Genomic DNA, 14,039 nt, shown 5'->3' with positions numbered 1-14,039 from the left:
TGATATTTGATTTTTGGATAATGTATATTCTAATCATATATTAGGCATAAGATCAATGTTTAGAGATAGTAATGAAACTCTTGAAAGTTAGAGCTGATGATAACAAGCAAATTCAAGTGGAGGGGAAATGAACAATTAATGTGAAGACAAGTCAAGGGAAGGTAAAATACCTTAATAATATTTTTTTTGTTCCAAGTTAATCATATAACTTATTGAGTGTTGGACAATTGATAAATGATGGATATTAAGTTATATTTGATGATGGTTCATGCACTATTAAAGATAAAAAAATATAGCCTAATTAATTACGGTAAATGTTTGTATGATGCAAAACAAGATGTTTCTACTTAATGTTTCAAATATTGAAAATCATGCTCTTATTGAAACTTAAAAAAATTAGTCTAATTTGTGACATTTAAAATATGAACACCTTAATATTAAAGGTTTAAGGATGTTAAATAAATAAAAAAAAAGATTTTTGGACTACCCAAAATCAATACGCTTGGTGTTTGTAAAGGATACATTTATGATAAATAAAGTAAAAAAAATATTTCTTGTTGGAAAAGCGTGGAGAGCTTCTAATTGTCTTGAATTAATTCATGCTGACTTAGGTAGACCTATGAATACAAAATTATTTGATAAAAATTAATATTTTCTATTATTTACTAATAATTATAGTCGTATGAGTTGGGTATATTTTATGAAACTGAAATCTAAAATATTTGATAATTTAAAAGAAATTCAAGGTACTTATAGAAAGGCAAAGTGGTAGATGTATTCATAGATAGATGTGGTAAATATTTATCTAATGAGTTTAATTTTTTTTGTGAAAACAATGGTATTTATAGAGAATTAACAACACTATATACACTAAAGAAAAATAGTATAGTTGAATGTAAGAATTGAACTGTCGTTAAAATGATAAAAAGTTTGCATAAATGAAAATACATTCCAAATCAGTTTTGGCAAAAGTAGTTGTAACAATAGTTTATTTATTGAATATTTCACCAATAAAGGTTGTTAGGAATCAAACTCGTTTTGAGACTTGGTATAGTATGAAACCAAGTGTAAGGTATCTAAGAATTTTTTTTTGTATTGCTTATGCTTTGGTAATTCATAAAACCTTCACAAGTTTGATGAAAAATCTAAAAAATACATCTTAATTGGTTATTCCTTACAATCCAAAGCATATCGATTGTATAATCCTATTAGTGGCAAAGTTATTATTAACAGAAATGTTGTGTTTGATGAAAAGACAAGTTGAAATTGGGAGATCAATGAAAGTGGAACACAAATTCAGATTCCAACATAACTAGACACTTCATAGAATTAAGTGATAGATCCTACACCAATAAGTTCATCGTCAACCTCACCTAGTAGTAGTTGAAATTCTGATTCCTCATATGAAACCCCTTTAGAAAAAATCAGACTACAAACAGAAATTTATGACTCAACATTTGCTTCATTTATTTCAAATCATAACTTTTGAGGAAGCAGTTAAAAAAAAGGAATGGTGAAAAACAATGAAGGAGGAAATCAAATAATTTGAGAATAATGAAATCTAGGAGCTAATAGATCTACCAAAAGAAAATAAAGCTATTGGATTAAAATAAGTATTCAAAGTAAAGTTTAATGTAGATTGAAGTATCCAAAAGCATAAGGCTCGACTTGTAACAAAAGGATATTCACAATAACAGGGTATTGATTTTAATGATACTTTTTCTCTTAAAACTGTGAGAATCTTCTTGGCTTTAGCTGCTCACTTGACTTGGCTTGTTTATCAATTTAATGTGAAATCTATGTTTTTAAATGGAGATTTACATGAAGTGGTTTTTGTTACTCAACCTAAATATTTTTTGGTTGAAGAATATGAAGAAAAGGTATATAAGCTAAAGAAAGTTCAGCTTAAACAAGCTCCAAGAGTATAATATAGTAAAATTAATTATTATTTTCATCAAAATAGATTTAAGAGGAGCAATAATAAACCTACTCTTTATCTGAAGAAGGAAGATGAATATAATATTATAATGGTTTGCCTTTATGTTGATATTATATATATGGGTTCATATAACTTTGTAGTAGAATTTAAAAAATGTATAACAAATAAGTTTGAAATGTCAAATCTAAGTGCATTATTTTCTTGAGTTAGAAGTGAAGCAAGGATCGGATTAAATTTTTTTTTCACAAAGAAGATATACAATAGACTTACTCAGAAAATCTAACATAATTAATTGTAAAGCTATAGTAACACCTATGAATGTAAATGTGAAATTGAAACATGATGATAGTATATGTTTGACAAATGCAAGATACTACAAAAGTTTGGTTGGAGGTTTTATTTATCTAACTCATACTCTATCAGATATTACCTTCTTCGTTGGTGTAGTATCCAGGTTTATATATAGCCCCAGCAAACATCATCTCGGAACTGTTAAAAGAATTCTGCATTATGTTGCTGGAACTACAGATTATGACATTAGGTATTCTTATAATTTCAAATGTAAATTATTTGGTTTCACTAATAGTGATTGGGTAGAAGCTTTAGATGATAAAAAGAGTACTTCAAGCAATATTTTTTAACCTCGGATCAGGAGCTATATCTTGAAGTTCAACAAAGTAAATAACAATTGTGTTATCAACATCGAAAGTAGAATATGTAACTACAACATTAGCAGCTTGCGAAATAATATGGCCTAGAAGACTTTTTGAAGATATTCATTAAGAGCAAAAAGAAGTAACGAAAATATTTTGTGACAACAAAGCCATAATTGTAATAATGAAAAATCCAATATTTTATGGAAGAACGAAACATATAGAGATACATTATCATTTCATCCGGGATTTTGTAGCAAGTGGAGCTATAGTAATAAAGTATTGTGGAACAGGTGAACAAGTTGTGGATATCCTCACTAAATCGCTTCCAATTCAGAAGCATGTTTATTTTATGTCTCAAATCGGTGTTTATACCTATGAATCAAGGGAGAGTGTTGATAATTGATTCATAGTAGTTATCTAGGTAGTTGTCACGTTCTAGATAGTTAAAGGCATATTCTAAGTAGTGACTTATGATCTAGTAATTATATGGTAGTTCCTATACCAAACTCAATCATGGGTGATATGATGGAGTGAGGTAGTTACCACTAGGTCCTATAAATAGTATCATAGTTCATGAAGCAAGAGAGGTATGTGTACTTGAAATATCTTATAAGTATTTTATGTCTAACCTCTTGTTTAATCACTATATGATCAAAAGAATTTTTTTTAATTACATCATAGTATTGTTTCTTATTATTTTCTTACTCCTTCAACCCAACATACTCTACTGGAGATTCATATAGAAAGGGAGGTGAAAAAGAAATAAATCATATGTCGAACCAGTCGAATCAGCATCCAAATTATGTCCCTTTTCGACCGTGTAAGCTTCAAGTGGTATCACACCCAATGTCATAACAGAAGCAGCATGAGGACAATGGTGCTGGGTGAACATTAGGCATGAGTATAACCACAGTGTAAATAAATCAAGGTTTGCAGTACCGGATTGTACCGCCCGGTATGGGCGGTACGTACTGGTCCGACAGGCCAGCGGTACGCGGACCGCTCCGTACCGTACCGACACTGTAGCACTGTACAGTGCTCGGTACACGTGAGTGTACTGCTCGGTACACCTGGGTGTACCGAGCGGTATACCGTACCGTACCGGTACCGAGCCCGGGTCGAAACGCCGGTACGGTACGATACGGTGAACCTTGAAATAAATGATAGTTCCAGGTCCGAGAAGATCTACCTTCTCTGCCTATTGCAGAACCCTCAGCGTCTCTCGTATTATTATGTTCCTTCAGCATGTCATCAAAAGAGGTTTTCCCTATTTAACCGGTCAACATCCCATGCTTGGTTTAAACTTTCAAAAGGATGATTAACAACGACACATCTGATGCGTATTAGAACTTGTAACAAAGTTGATCAAGCAAAAAAATGAGTGACCACGTTAATACCTGTAAAGTTGCCTGATAAATACATTATGCAACTCATGTTTAGCGTGATTAACCTTTAACAATAATTGAAAGGATATCATATATGATAATAATAGATCTTAAATTGTCGAAATACAACTTAAGCAAGAAAATAATCTCATGAAGATGTCGTTTATTTTCATCGACGTGAACTATCGATCGTTAATGTTGCATTTCACGCATCAAGATCTCTTCACAAATCATCCTACGCAATGGGAAGAGTCAGAACAAACTAACACCTACTAAAGTAAGAAACAATCATTAACATACTATAATGTCTCACTTATTTGGGGTGCTACGAGGATCTTTTCTCATTTGAGTTTTGCTTGGGACTTCATCGATTGCCAAAATGAGATGAGTTGACTCTCCCTATTTTGTTTCTCGTAAAGTATTCTTAGGGCTCTCACGATCTTCTTACACCACTAAACCATACAATTTGTTTAACAAAGACATTTAAAACATCCATTTGAGTTAGTGGTGGATGCGTCGAGAGACATAGTGGGGATTGTTTTGATGTAAGATGATCGATCCATGGTGTACTACTCTAAAATGTTCGAAGGGTCTCAAAAGAATTATCTTATTTATGACAAAGAATTACTCATGCTATATCATGCAATCAAATATTAGTGCGTGTATCTCTCAGGGAGAGAGACGACCATCGACACCACTTCAATATCTTTATATACAATTCAAATTATTGCAAACACGACATATGAAGTGGATGTCATATCTATAACAATTCAATTTGATGATCAAGTATAAAAAGAATATGTTGCTTTCTCAAGCTTTGAGATGGAATATATTATGGTTACAAGTACAACATGCCAAATAATTTGGCTTCAAAGAATTTTAGTAGATCTCTAAGAAAAATAAAATAAACCGACTAAAATCTATTACAACAACAAGTCTATTATTGCAATGACAAAAAATCCTATTTTCCATAAGCGCATCAAACACATCAAAGTTCAACATCATTTCATTTGTGAACCGGTTGATAAAGAAGAAATACAAATGAATTATTGTAACATCGAAAGTCAATACCTTTACAAAAGTTTTGGCGAAAGAAAATTTTAATTTTTTTCGGCAACTTCAAGTTACAATTATTTTGAATTAAGGGGATGTGATCAGATTAATTTAAATAATTAAAATTAAATAAAAATAAAAGATTAAAATTTAGTTTAAAATAAATAGATGAGAGTGAGAAGATTTCTTAGGATATGATATATTTTTTATTGTTTAAAAAAATTTATACTTTATTTTTTTATTAATATAAATAGGTAATTTTGGATTAATTTAAAGGACTATAGATAATCGGAATACTCCTAATTTCTTCTAATATATTTTTTTTCATTTTGCTCCTTCATTTCTAAGGGCAGCGAGAACTCATACTGATAAAAAAGTCGGCATTCTTAGGTATGCTAAGATGGAGACCTGCATCACACTCCTGCCTGAGGTTGGCTAGTATCAGAGACACTTTCATCGCACTTCTGCAATGATCATTGACAGGTGAATCACGCGATGCAACACTCCACGAACTTCTATATATATCGCAGTCGAGAGCCCAAACTGGTGTGACAGTTCTTGAACAAACTGCAATGGCAGCGAGCAAGCCAGTCTTGGGGTTAGCCGCCACTGTGCTCTTGCTTGTGGTCCTCATGCTTGCACGGCCTCAACCGGCACGGTCTCAGCCTGCGAAGAACTGCTCGGCGGCACTTGTCGGACTCGCAACGTGCGCTTCCTACGCCGTTCCTGGTTCCCATGGCGCGTCGAGTGACGAATGCTGTACTGCTATGAAGGGCGTCGATCGAGTCTCCCTCTGCGACACGCTCAACATCGTCTCTCGAATTCCTGCAGCGTGCAAGCTTTCCCCGGTCACCTGCTCCGACCTGATGTGATCGAATGAATTGTAAAGGTAAAACCATAATGTAATTAGTTTGATATAATGTTTATTTATACAGATAGAAAGAGAAGATTTTTCTTAATTAAGCAACGAGATTTATATATATAGAAAAAGATGATTTTTCTTAACTGAGTAGTGAGATTTTCTCATGTATTTGGGAAAAAATCTCATCGGCTATCATGATGTCCTCCCTTCCTCTCTTTCTTTTTCTCGCATTGCATGTATCGTTTACACGCCTAATGATTAAAATAAATTATTTAAGTTATGATATATATTTCATATAGTAGCCATTTGATCTACTTTCTCACATATAAGTTTGAAAGCATCTACATAATGACATCATTCTATTTATATACAGAATTAAATGTCATGAATATGTGACATTATATCCAAAGTTTATGGAAGAACAAATTATAACATAAATTATTAGATAATAATCAGAACAAATAATTAATATAAATTTAAATATAAATATTTCTTAAGGATTATTTTATCAATAAATCACATCAATGACTAATTTTCGGTCATCAAAGTACTTATGAAACATGTGTATTTGCGTTACAAGATTGGCAAGAGATTTTTGTAACATATAAAAGAATAAACAATACCTTCCAATTCCAAATCGCAGAGGTAAACATGCTTGCAAGAACATATGCCAACACCATTCTAATCAGCACTAGAAAATCTACAAGGAAATATAACAAATTAAAGCTGATATCCACCATATCTACTCATTGAAGGGTGAAACACTTTTTAACTTTCGATGACAAACCACACAGGTAAACATTTACATTAGCACGAAAATGCTTGGAAGAACACAAGCCAAGCTAAGGTTATAGTGAGAAGTAAGGAAATTAAAAATTTAGCAAGCAATGTAACAAATCATGATTAGTAATTAGTAAAAATTACATGACTTCTGGAATCTACATTATTGTAATATTCTCATCACCTATTGCATTCTTCAATTAGTAACACAAATGAACAATACATTCAAAATTCATATTGAATATTCTCCATATAAATGAAAAAAATCTTATGGTTGTTGCAATATATAAGATAATATAAAGATATTTTTTTCTTTAATATAAAGCTTATTTTTGTGCTCGATGATGTGATGCCACCGTTGATGAAATGTTATCGTTTGTATCCAAAAAGGAGATGAGATTTTTGTCGCTTAGTGATGCCGTTGTGAAGTTGTTACAGAGAAGCCAATGTTAGAGAGGCGAGGATGTTGCCGTCGGAAAGAGGAGAATGTCATTGTCATTCGTCATCAAAGAGAAGAAGAGAAGAGGAGAGGATTGCTAGCCATTGTCGCCAACACTAGGGTTACACTCGTTCGATATTGTTAGGATTAGAACGGCACTAGGGGGTTGAATTAGTGCAGCGGATAAAAACTTGTAAGTTCATAAATGATTCCGTGAAATACAGAGAGATTTAGCTTTGATAGTAACTTGAGTAAAGTAAGAACCAGAAACTCGCTGCTTTATAGATAACGATTGCAGAAAGGTAAATACTTACAGATTCAATGAACACGCTAATTTAAAGTGGTTCGGTCAAATGACCTACATCCACTTGCGAAGCCTTCTTCAATGAGGCTCCCAACTTCCACTAGCAAATCACTTTAAAGGAAAAGGACTAATACTCCTCTTACAATCTTTACAAGTGGTTCACACTCTTACAAAAAAAATTTTCAACAAGAAGGAAGGAGATGAACACTTAAGCAATTTGAAAACAAGACTTGCTAAGACTTTGCTAAGGCTCTTATATCAATCTATTGTTTTGCAAAAATTATGTTCTCTACTGAGAATTGAGGGATATTTATAGGCCCCAAGAGGATTTAAATTTGGGCTCCAAATTTTGAATTCTCTTGGGTGTCCGAGGTTGGCGATGCCACCGTCTTGTCACGGACAAACTTCTAAACAAGGTGTTTGATGTAATGCTTATGTATGTATGTCTGTGTCTTTTGGCATGTTCATGCCTTGTACAACATGTAAAGGGGCGGCCGAAGGCTTAATAGTCCCATTTTAGTTTGGTTGGTGGCCTCTTTAGACTTGTAAATAAAGGTTGTGTCATGTGGACACGTGCAAGAGATTTTCGATCTGTAATGGACCATTTTACCCTTTGTTGTGCCACTGTTCAGAGCATGTAAAGTTTGTTTATAATTTGCATTGTCTATGAAGTGTTTTACGGAGATGTTTGCTTGTGGATCCCGATTGAGGCGTTCTCTCTAACTCGTTCTCTCTTTTGGTGGTCCTAAGGGACAATGGGAGGCTTCGGGGAGGCTGACCTTTGCGGACGGACACGCAAGGGTACCGCACGACGTAGGCAAAACCAGCTAAGTCCGTGACAGATGGTATCAGAGCGGGACAAGCACTCATAGAAACACTTAGCATGCAAATGTGGGGGACCTAGCGGGGCTGCGTTGAGGGCAGTCAGCACACGCGCGACCGTTTGGGGGAAAACGGGCATGAAGATGTAGGGAAAAGGAGTCGCTCAGAGGAGCAGGCATCTGACATTGGCATTTAGAGGAATGGCCAACCCTTCGCGCAAGAGGCACCACGAGAACAAGAAAGCTTGGAAGAATGTGGAGCGCACAAAGGTTGGGATGGCTGAGTTTGAGCTATGGCTCAACGTTGACAACTATACTTGATGGTGCTCAAGGCAAGCGAGGCGCTTGGTAAAGGATGAGACCATCCAAGGTGGAATGAGTTGCTCAACGACCAAAAGAGTTATGCAAAGCTCACAGAGGTGAGGGGAATTGCTAACTCGAAGAATTTGGTACTCATGCATGGGCTTGTATGCGGACGATAGAATATTCGCGGCCATCCCAAGGCGACCGAAACTCGGCGCTATGGAGCATTGAAACTTTCTCTTCGGCATGTGAAGGATACGACCCGTGAAATGGTGGGCGCGAGGGCCACCATCGACTCAATGCAAAAACGAGGAGTGGAGCAACTTGGGTGTAACTTGGCGAAGTACCCAAGCCGCATAAAGGGAGCCAACATAGAAGTTGGAACATGGAGCAGAGGCACAGTGCTTTCCTTAGACAGAGGTCAAGGACATGAACTCTTACAGAGGCAAGAGTAGGATCATGTTGTTCCATGGGTCCTTCATTCTAACGGAGCGGACTCATCTTGCATGGTGCCAAAGACGAAGGGAGCTTCTGGGCACATGCACCAAATCTTGGAGGAGCATTTGATGGAGGAACTAAGGTGACTCAATTTGCGAAGGCAAAGTTGGGTTCAGAAAGCCTTAGCACAGAGCAAGAGGATGCAGAGGTAGGTACTCTTGAAGAATATGCCACAGTGTTGTCATTCAAGTTGCCATGAAGGAAGCGGTGTGTAGCGGAGATTGTGCTGGTAGGGGCAGAGGCCTAGGATCCAAACAATGGTGCATAAATTACAATGAAGTCGGTGGACTTCGGGAGCTACTAGGCAACGGACTGTCCTAGAGCGGTGCTTCATCTAGGTGTGAGCTAAGAGTGAGTGGATGAAGGTCAATTGCCAAAGGAGCGAACAAAATCGAAGGTGGAGGAGACCCTGCGATATATTGGCAGAGGCCACACATGGAGGGTTCACAATTCGAGTTTATTCCACAAGGATCAGAATGCAATGGAGATGTCACTAGGAGGCGACATGGTGCAGCGGATCGTGGTGGAACAGTTCGTGGCAATGCGATACACACGACTTAGTCCCGGGAGGGACTAGATCATATAGAGGTATGATCGGGAGCTACTGGGAGCTCCACTTCGGTGAACAATACGACGACAAGAAGGGCTATGGATTTAAGGGGTGAAGGCCATGGTACCGTAGAGGCGGGTCTTCCGTGCGTGCATCGAATTTTGCATCGGATGAAAACCTTGGTCATCAGCATATGGGGGATGGGTTCCACTAAGGGAAAAGTTTGAATGCAAGTACCAGTGAGTTCCATGGGAGGAACTTGATCATGCAGAGGTATGATCGAAGCAGCTGGAGAGTTGGACTGCTCCAGAGCTCATATTCGCTTAAGGGAGCCCGGCAAGTCAGAGGACAAGGCCAAGTAAGCGAACGTTACTACCAAGGAAGCTAAGGAGAACAGAATCGGTGCAAACCCTACAACGTGATGGCAGAGGCCATGCATGGGAGTTGCAGTCTGTCTTTCCATCGACCAAACGGACTGCTTGGAGAACACAGAGGTGTTGAAGCAAGGGGTCGAAAGGGGCGAGGAAGCGATGACGAGTCCAGAGGGACTTAGCTACCCAAAATCAAGCATCAATTAGAATGGAGGTGGACTCATAGGAGTGCTATGGAGACATATCTACTGATCGTGAAGAAAAGGGATGCAGATGCGAGGCAACGGATAGTAGGGCCATGGGCATGGCAGCGCCATGGTACCACAGAGGCGGGACTTCCGTGAAAGTCATTGATCCCTAGCTCTCATGGAGGGAGAGCGCTTGGTCGTGAAAGGGGCCGAGGAGGTCGAGAATGCAGAGGCAATCTCCAAGTACTGAGACAAGGCTGAAGGGCAAAGGCCGAAGAACTTCGTAAGACCGGTGTCAATGTGCTTCTCATCAAGATAGCCGAAAGTGAAGTACTTCGGGTCATGTAATAGTGCATAACCAAGGAACGAAGCAGGCAGTATGCGGTGCTGTACCTTTGCTACTCAGTGGAGTAGGCAGCAGGGTTGATGGAGAAGACGGTACAATCCCAGAGGCGACCAAACCTATAAAAGAATTACTCCAAGTCGGGGTGAAAACTTCTTGCATTCCAGAAGTTTGGCATTGAGAAGGTGAATCACAGTAGCTAACTCAATGCAAGGAGTGCAAACACTTCAAGTGCTTCAGAAGTGTGAGCAAAGAGCAGGCGAAGACCAGTAACCAGCTTGATGCATGGAGTACAACCTCAAGGAGGCGGGCGAAGTCAAGTAACCTTTGCCTTCTCAACTCTCAAGAGAATGGGCGAAAACGAGTACCCCAATTCTCTTATCTATCCAGCAGAGGAGCTCTGCATAAGTTCAAAGACCCTTCGAAGATAATGAAAGACAATAGTTGTCAAATCCTCACCAACAGTGATCAGTGCTACTGAGAGTAGATTATCCGCTTCATTTCCCAACAAAATGTCAATCGAAAGCGGAAGTGATGCGAACTTACTTGGATATGACAACTAAGTGAAAGAAGAGTCAATGAGCAAATTTTGTAGAGGAGGGACCCAAAACTTCAGAAGTTTGCGAGATGATGCTCGTTAAAGCTCCAACAAGCATCCACCCAATTAAAGCAGCATGAGGCATTTGAGAGACTGGCGCAGTAAGGATGGTCTTTTCCTTTATCTAGGGGATCCGCAGGAATCAACAAGGATCAACACAACTCAACCAACCCCACACCAGAGTCAGAGCCATTGATGAGTTGAAGCAGCATGGCTGATCAAAGGTTCGACTACTCAAAAAAAGCAGCGGAGAGCAGCAAAGAGCCAAGAGGTGCATTGTAGCTAGAGAAGAAGATTGAATACTCAGCAAAGGCGAGGAGTTGCAGTGTCGACAAAGGCTTCAACGAGGACGTCGAAAGAATAAGTGGGGGAGAATGTCACAGACAAACTTCTAAACAAGGTGTTTGATGTAATGCTTATATATGTTTGTGTCTTTTGGCATGTTCATGCCTTGTACAACATGTAAAGGGGTGGTCGAAAGCTTAATAGTCCCATTTTAGTTGAGTTGGTGGCCTCTTTAGGCTTGTAAATAAAGGTTGTGTCATGTGGACACGTGCGAGAGATTTTCGATCTGTAATGGACCATTTTACCCTTTATTGTGCCACTGTTCAGAGCTTGTAAAGTATGTTTGTAATTTGCATTGTCTATGAAGTGTTTTTCGGAGATGTTTGCTTGTGGATCCCTATTGAGGCGTTCTCTCTAACCCGTTCTCTCTTTTGGTGGTCCTAAGGGATAATGGGAGGCTTCGGGGAGGCTGACCTTTGTGGACGGACACGCAAGGGTGCCGCACGACTTAGGCAAAACCAGCTAAGTCCGTGACAGCCTGTTAGTGGCGATGTCACCGCTTGTTAGTGGCGGTGCTATCGCCTATCAGTGTCTGACACTAACAATGTACTCACGGTGTCACCGCCTATCGGTGGTTGTGCCACCGTCGGATCTCGGGTGCTGGGCGGTGCCACCGTCCGTCCTTACGGATCATTGGTTGGGCTTCAAATTCAGCCCAAACTAGATCACATTCAGGCCCAATTGGCCCATAACCAGGATATAGGATTATCCCTTAATCCTAACCCTAATTATATACTATGTAACTAAAAACATAATCCTAAGCAAGTTTTTAACCGGCAAATGTCGAGTCTTGTTCCGGCGAGCTTTCCGACGATCTTCAGGTGGACTTCCGATATGCCCTCGGATTTCTTCCGGCGGACTCCTAGTAGGCTCCCGATCTTGTGACGAATTCAACGAGTAGCCGAGCCTTCTCGGTGATCTCTGTGAACCTCTAACGATCTCTTCGGCGGACTTCCGAAAGTTCTGACAAGTCTCCGATTTCTTCTTGGTTGGTTCTGGCAGCATCTCCGACGAATCTTCGGACTCTCAAACGTCTATCAAACTTGACTCTAGTATCCTTGCTTTATATTTTTAGGCTATCGTAGTTAATCCTATACACTTAACTTCAATAATATAGATTAGATCAATTAACCCATCAATTGATTTCATTATCAAAATCCGAGATTCAACAATCTCCCCCTTTTTTATGATGACAATCAATTGATGACAGAGTTAAACATAACTCCCCCTATCTATATGTCATATTATGAGAAGATAAAAACATTTGAATTCCATCCCTTTGAATTCAAGCATAAACCGATAAGTTCTAACCGTTGAACTTATCGTTATTCTCATTAAGCATGAGTAAATACGAAACTTCGTATTTCTCATAATTTCCAACTATGAAAATCATTTTCAAGTCAAATGATAAGTGACAATTTTCACTATGACGAGAGATAAAAAATTTTAATATGAATTTCATAATATAAATATGAGGCATGATTTCATATGATCAACCAATCTAAGAACTTATGATATACTCAAAGATTTTACAAGGCATATAAGACATTTGTATTACACAAGCTTTTACAATTCATATAAGTCATGCTATCAATGCGCATAAGACATTTTCATTAAGTTATGCTATCGAAATAGTACAAGTCATCACTTCTCCCCCTTTGTCATCAACAAAAAGGAGATGAGACTTGAAGCACACAAACTGTGATCATAAAACCATTAGAAAAAGAATTCAGCATTAAGATTAATCATACAAAATTAATCTCGCTAAAAATATTTATCCAGAATTCATCTTAAAATAAAATTTAGCATTCATCCAGAATAAATCAGCATTTATCCGGAATTTAAAAATACATCTCAAAAGAAGGTTCAGTTTTCGTTCAAAAGAAGATGACAAACTTCTAACTTGACATTAAGAGTAATTAGAAGAGAATAAGAAGGTACATCGATTAATCCTTAGGAGGTAATCTATAGTGTTGATACATGACATCTATTTTTTGATTTATTTGTCGTAGTTCTTTCAAAATTTCAATTTGCTAGATTTGAATTTGCTCTTGCTATGATTTAAGTTGATCTTGTTGTGATTTGATCTGATACAATTCTGCTATAATGAGTTCTTCAGAGGATGAAACAGGAGCTGAAGGTGCTGCGTCAAAGGGACTAGAAGGAGGAGATTCATTTCCCCGAAGAATTGGTGTTTCGATGTGTTCTACTGGTGGGGGAATTGGATCAGTCCTTCTAGGTTGCCTAACCCATATATCATTGCTAAATGTGCACTTAAGACTTTTTAGTAGATTTCTATTGATAATATTATATCGATCACTTTGAATTGTTTCTTCATCAGGTGGGATACAAATGTCATGGGCAAGTAGAAATCGAGTGATTAAACCCCCATATGGCAATATAGTATCTTTAGCTATAATATCCTACATGTGTTGCCAGATTGAGTATCCAAAACAGTTATGTTGACTAGTCATAATCCAATACATGGTGCTTATCTCTATTTGACTCATTTCATCAAGATGAAATTGCTTAGGGAAGAGTATGCTTGTTATGATATGATGAAGAATTTTAGAGTTAAAGGACAGTAAGTGCTCGCAACTCTTA

Source organism: Musa acuminata, chromosome BXJ3-5 (genome assembly GCF_036884655.1).
Source record: "Musa acuminata AAA Group cultivar baxijiao chromosome BXJ3-5, Cavendish_Baxijiao_AAA, whole genome shotgun sequence".
In the NCBI taxonomy this organism is placed as follows: Eukaryota; Viridiplantae; Streptophyta; class Magnoliopsida; order Zingiberales; family Musaceae; genus Musa; species Musa acuminata.
Note: the sequence above shows the minus strand (reverse complement) of the source record.